The sequence below is a fragment of the Caloenas nicobarica genome, chromosome 1, assembly GCF_036013445.1.
Source record: "Caloenas nicobarica isolate bCalNic1 chromosome 1, bCalNic1.hap1, whole genome shotgun sequence".
NCBI lineage: Eukaryota > Metazoa > Chordata > Aves > Columbiformes > Columbidae > Caloenas > Caloenas nicobarica.
This window is the reverse complement of record NC_088245.1, coordinates 125,717,266-125,723,265: the sequence shown is the minus strand read 5'-3', so window position 1 is coordinate 125,723,265 and position 6,000 is coordinate 125,717,266. Positions and strand designations below refer to the sequence as shown.

Below are 6,000 nucleotides of genomic sequence, written 5' to 3'. Positions count from 1 at the left end.
TGCTGTGAAAATGAAACTTTAGTGCACAAGCGCTCCCCAGTTCACTGGGTAGGGGTGTAATCAGTTCAAGATCCCCCAGACCTCCTACTGGTGCAATTTCTAATTGGCTTGCCACTGAAAGAAGAATTTAATTAGCATTACCATTCTAACGGTAGTAGCTCTTTAGAAAAAAAAGTATTAATACATTAAGAAGTAATATACAAAAGTATTTCTTTTTTAAGAATGACACTATGATTTTAAAATATAAGCATTTTTCCCCATGGTTTCATCTGTTTCTGAATTATGCAAGGTCAGTCATTACACTGAAACTCGAGGTGCACTCCCTTCCCTGTTACACACACCTATCATTACTAAATATTGCTAGGAAGACCTTTGCTCATACCTTTGTCAAAAATCCTCAGGAAGGCTAAAATGGAGTTTTGAATTTCTACTGTAATAACAGCTTGAGAAAGTTACAGGACACTTAAATACAACGTAAGACAGATTGTGTATTTCGTATCTCCTTTATTTTTGAGGCATAAATGCAATCATAATTCAAATGCAAACAAAATTGTTGAACTTATTTAAAATTTCAGAACAATGAAATTCCTATTAGTATTCTTGGCAGTGCATCTTTCATAGCTGCCATCATTAATGTTTTATTCAGGATATGCAGCTTCTAGGTTACCTTCAATGATGTCCTTGAAAAAAACAGGTGCACACAGTTTAGCTTCCTCTGATCTGGACAACAGAGAATTTCTTCCTTTTTAATATAGAACAGAGCCAAGGTTTTTCCATTTTTCAGTAAGTTTCCCTTTGCATTGCCTTCAGGATGATACTGGGGAGAACAAGTTGCTCTCCAGATATTCTTAGCAGTAGGAAATACACTGCTGCTCTAAGTTGCTCTTGAGGAGACAAATACCTATCAGAGCCTGGAAATCCTGGACAGGGCAATACACAGCAGCCCTTTCTAAGACATCCTCTTATCTATGCTAGGCTGAATTTATACATAGAATCATAGAATGTCCTGAGTTGGAGGGGACCCACACAGATCATTGAGTCCCACTCCTGTCCCTGCATATGACAACCCCACAGGTCACACCATGTGTCTGAGGGCCTTGTCCAGTCTCTTCTTGAACACTGTCAGGCTTGGGGCCGTGACACCTCCCTGGGGAGCCTGTTCCAGTGCTCCACCACCCTCTGGGGGAAGAACCTTTTCCTCATGTCCAACCTAAACCTCCCCTGGCACATCTTCCTGCCATTCCCTCGGGTTCTGTCATTGGTCACTAAAGAGAAGAGACCAGTGCCTGCCCCTCCTGCTCCCCTTGTGAGGAAGCTGGAGCCACTATGAGGTCTCCCCTCAGTCTCCTCTTTTCCAGGCTGAACGAGCCAAGTGACTTTAGCCGCTCTTCATACAGCTTCACCTCCAAACCCTTCACCAACTTCGTAGTGCTCTTCTGGACACTCTCCAGTAGCTTGTAAATGATATCACACAAAACCACTTGTCAGGACCTGAAAACAGCATGCAAGCTGCGTACACACAGAACTGGACATCCTAGTCTACCTTTTAATAGGGATACTAGCTCAACAGTAACACCACAGCAGTTTCAGTTCTAGTACCAGTGTGCCTGTTGCTAGCTGAACGTTATCTCTTCCACCACAACTTGCTTCGTTAGTATTTTTTTTTGCCTTACTTGGCATCTTATCTCCTCTTACACAGCGCAGCACAGAGCTTGATAGCTGGTTGACAAGCCAGTCCCAGAACAAGGACACTTCCAGCAAACCACCTCCACATCAAAGCAGGTCGAGCTGCCACGAAGTGCTTTAGGCCGCACAGCATAAATTCAGCAATCGGGTAAGCTAGACCAGCAACAACTCCCTGGGAATGGTACCTTCACAAAACGTTAGTTTAACCTTTCCTTGCACACCAGGCGTCACTGACCACATCACCGGTCAAGCCTGTCAACTGGTGGCACCTCCCAGCGCAGCCCTCGCGCCACACTTCTAAAAGAGTTCAGAATCTGACACCAGCAAAACACACCAAGTCCTGCCCCGTCACGTCTCTGCCTCGGACGCCACACGAGGCGATGCCTGTGGGACCGAGGCCGCCGCCGCGACCTACGGCTTCCGGCCCGCACAGCCCTCTCCCCTGGGAGAGGCGGCGAACACCCCGCCCAGAATCTCAGCCAGGCGCTGGGGTCGCCGCGGCCACTCTGGCTGCGCCGGCCAGCGGGGACACCGGCGGGGTGCCGGCCGCGGCGCGCATGCGCACTGCGCCGCGGTGTGGGCGGCTGCGCGTCGGCGGGGAGCGCCGCATCCAATCAGCGGGCGGGGTGTGTGCGCGGCGGGGAGGGCGCAGGGGCGGCGGGCGGGTAATGTTGTTTGGGAGTCACCTGACCGCTCGCGCCGCAGTGGGGCCGCAGCCTCTCTGGCAGGAGCGGCCGAGCCCGAGGGAGCGGGGGGAGAAGGAGTAGGAGGAGGAGGAAGGGGGCGAGGCGGTGACGGCGCTGCCCTCAGGCCGACCGGCCCGCGGGTGGGGGGGCCTGCGCGGAGCAGCGGCGGCAGGCGCTGAGGTGAGATGAGCCGAGCAGAACCGGCCGGCCGGTGCCCGTTGGGCTGAAGGAGTGGTGGTGGGGCGGAGGGGGGCGAGGGCAGCACCATTTCGCCGGGGGGGGGGGGGCAGTGGGGGCTGGAGGAGGCTGAGGCGCGTTCTTGGGGGTGCTGTTAGTCAGCCGGCCGCCCCCCTAATCTGCGGCCGGTGTAGTGGTCCGTCCCGGCGCGGGGCGGGCGTTGTCGGACCCCGGGCGAGGGCTGTGAGGGCGGCGGGGGGGGCGAGGGAGGGGCCGCGCTCGCGGGGGCGCCAGGCCGGCGCAGGGCGGTGGCGGAGTCGCCCTGTCAGCGCTGGGCACCGGGTGGCGGCCGGCTCTCCTTCCTCGGTGCCGTGCTTGAGGTATTTTCCCCCCCCGCCACCTTTCACCGAAGCCTGTGCCCAGCGCCACCCGCGGGGCTGGGCAGTCAGTCGTTAGTCAGCGTCTCGCCCCCAGTTTCCGCGGGTGCCCGTGCGCTCCGGTGACACAGGCGTGACTCTCCCACGCCGCGGTCGCTGGCCCTGTGCGAAAGGGACAGCTCAGCTCTGCTGGAAGTCCGGCGGTAACCCCGCTTTGCCCGGGTGAAACGTACAGCTGGGGTGTTTAGTGTTTGTTACCCTGTGTGGGAGCGGGGGAAGACTTATTTTTGACCGTAAACAGCGAGATCCAAATCCTGTCTGTCTTGTTCTGTTCAGTGAGATACTTGGCATGCTTTGGGGCACGCTGGAAATTTAGTAATTAAAAGAATCGTCACCTGCTTTTCTGTCAAATTATATTTACGTTCTCTATTTTAGTATGGCAATGTAACAGTAATCCCAAATTCAGCTACAGCTGGGCCCTCTAAATATTTGTTGAAATAAAAGAGAAAAAAGCAAATGCTCTAGCAGTAAAGTGAAGATAACTGTATATACAATTTCATCATGCTATAACTTTTGATAGGCTTGTTAATTTGAGGCACTTCCAGGAAGGCGCTTTCACTATGTGAAAAACGTATTTGACTGCAGTAATGGAATAATTGCAACCCAGAAACACGATAGATTAAAGTTACGTAGCACTCTGAATACTCTAGTAATGGAGTCAGTTCCTTAATCTCAAATATTATGCTACACCGAGGAGAAAGCAAAAGAGTATGTTCCTGTCAAACGTGTTGAGTCCAAATTAAAGTAACTAAGATATGCCAAATCTTATTTCACGGTTTATGAGTTTAACCTTAGAGGTTATTTAAATAGTATAATTACTCTTGGATGCCCTCACATATATAAATCTGTGTGCACGTTAGCAAGTAGTGAGGTGCAAAAGTTGAAGATTTGCAGAGAAACAGTTGTCACTGAAAACAGAATACTCACACTGTATGCTTTTCAGGAAGACTTCCTTCAAGCTAACTCTGTTGAATCCCTTAGTATTTGGGCTCCTTCAGATATGCTTCCAGAGTCTATTTCCCAATTTAATTTAGTTGAAAAAAAGAACTTGCTGTTGTCCAGTTCTGTCTTGTAAAGTGAATGAAGGCACAGCAAGTGGGATATTTGGCCAGTTTCCTTTGCTAGCACACTCCTGATTCTAACCAGAATGGTAAAGTGGAGGTTTAACTTGCATCTGTTCTGGTTTTGAGTGTTTTATACTCAAAATTGTCAAAGATCTTGGTGTACTAAATATTGATTTGCATTTAATAGGTTTTAAAATCCTTACGCTAAGGATATTTTTAACAGTAATAAAAACCAGAATTGTCTAGTATTAAAAGCCTGATAGTTTGGATCAGGTGGCACTGTCGTTGAGTGTAGGATAGAGATGTCTTTGTATATGACTTCAGTCCCAAACAACTTTGCCCTATGGTTTAGGGAAGCCTAGCTCAACAGGTCTCCTTGTCCTGTCATTCCCTCAACACTACCCGTTCCCCCCAATCCTGGTTTTATAAGACGAGGTGTTCATGCAGATTCTTCATAGATTTGATTATAGATTGGTCTTTCTCCCTGCACTGGGCATACTGGTGTGAAGGGAAGGAGTAGTAGGTCAGTCAAAGGATTCATGGTTGTGTCTAAGTGCTGGCATAGAATTTGACCACTGAAAGTTTCATGGGGGAGGTTTTAGGGGTACAAAAAAAGCTTTGTGGTATTTATAGCGTAAGTCCTGTTTACATGCAATCCTTAATTAAACCTTAGGTAACATGTAAATTGATGCAAATATGGCTGGGAGCAAAGCTTTAAGTGAGCAAAAAATAACTGCTGAAACAAGCATTAAGTTGTATGAATTCGGCCTAGTATGACCACAGTGGTGAAAATGTGTGAGAACCCACCTGCGGTTCCCTGCTCCCCACCTGCAGTTCAGAGGTTAGCAGTGTGGAAAGAAAAAAAAGTAATAGAAAGGCTCACTTTCCTGTAACAAATCATAGGCAGTGTCACAAAAGTAACTCCCTCTGCAGCAGTATGCTGTATTTTTCACTTAAGGCCCCTTTGAGGGTGGAGGGAAGTTTTGTTCTTCTTAAGTAACACGAAGGGAAACCTTAGTATTTTGGATAAATGTGAATTAGCAGGTCAGAGTAAGGCTCAACTGACCGGTCCACTACTGAAGCTTTAAAAAGGAGGAGGAAGTGCACTATGAAGGGCAAATTGACTTTAGAAGCATTGGTGAAATACAAATAAATTGAGTTTAATCATTAGACATATATCGGAGAGCGGGCGAGGTAGCCTCTGGTATCAGTCAAAGTGCCTTTAAATGACAACCTGCATCTTAAAGGATATTCAGCTAGTCTTTAGAATCACATTTAAATAATTTGCTTGTGAATTACTTCATTTGAGCTGTCAAGATAACCTTTGAAGGTGTTTGTTTGGATTGCAGTCTTGGCCCATTGACTAATACCTTGATAAGTAAACAGATAGCATTGCTATCCCTGTGTACCCTTCTTTTAAGATCAGTATTTTCTATGATGCCATCTCAGAAACACTTATTTACATCACAGCTTTATTTGACTTGACTAGAATTATCATTTGAAGTCTGGTCTTCTGCATCTTTTTTTCCTTACTATATAAATATTGCCAATTCTGATGAACCTGTGCTTTTCTGTTTTTGCATAAATGTTTCTGAAGTTCTTCCTGATTTATGTCTAAAATATTTGTAGAATTTTGTTTCAGTTTCACATACTGTGAAGAACAGTTGTGGAAAGAAATTTGAGTTAAAAAGCTAATACCAGAAACAAGATTATGAAGATAATTTCCAAAAAGTATTTTATTTGACTTGCCAATTTATTTGCTTCTCAGCTCTTTCAGGTTCTTGTGTCCTTCTAAGTTAGATACATTAAAACCACAGATGGTTAATTTAGTATTCATTAAAAATATTTTGACATACCTACTTGTGAATGGATTCTGACAGTCATTAAAACAAAATAATTTATGTGGTTTGTTTAACTGTGTCAGGGAGTAGAATATGTAGCTATAAATGC

The 6,000-nt window shown here is 46.6% G+C and overlaps 1 protein-coding gene across 3 annotated transcripts in view; it reads left to right on the top strand.

Annotated features, from left to right (window-relative positions):
• Positions 1-1,759: 1,759 nt before the first annotated feature.
• BACH1 (BTB domain and CNC homolog 1) overlaps positions 1,760-6,000 on the top strand; it is a 29,132-nt gene continuing 24,891 nt past the window's right edge. The window contains exon 1 of one of the 3 annotated variants that reach the window (XM_065626719.1): positions 1,760-1,834. The gene's annotated coding sequence lies outside the window, so the exon portion shown is untranslated. Of the gene's footprint in view, positions 1,835-2,398; positions 2,553-6,000 lie in introns of those variants that run through there. The other 2 variants (XR_010605631.1, XM_065626718.1) reach the window with 2 other exon arrangements.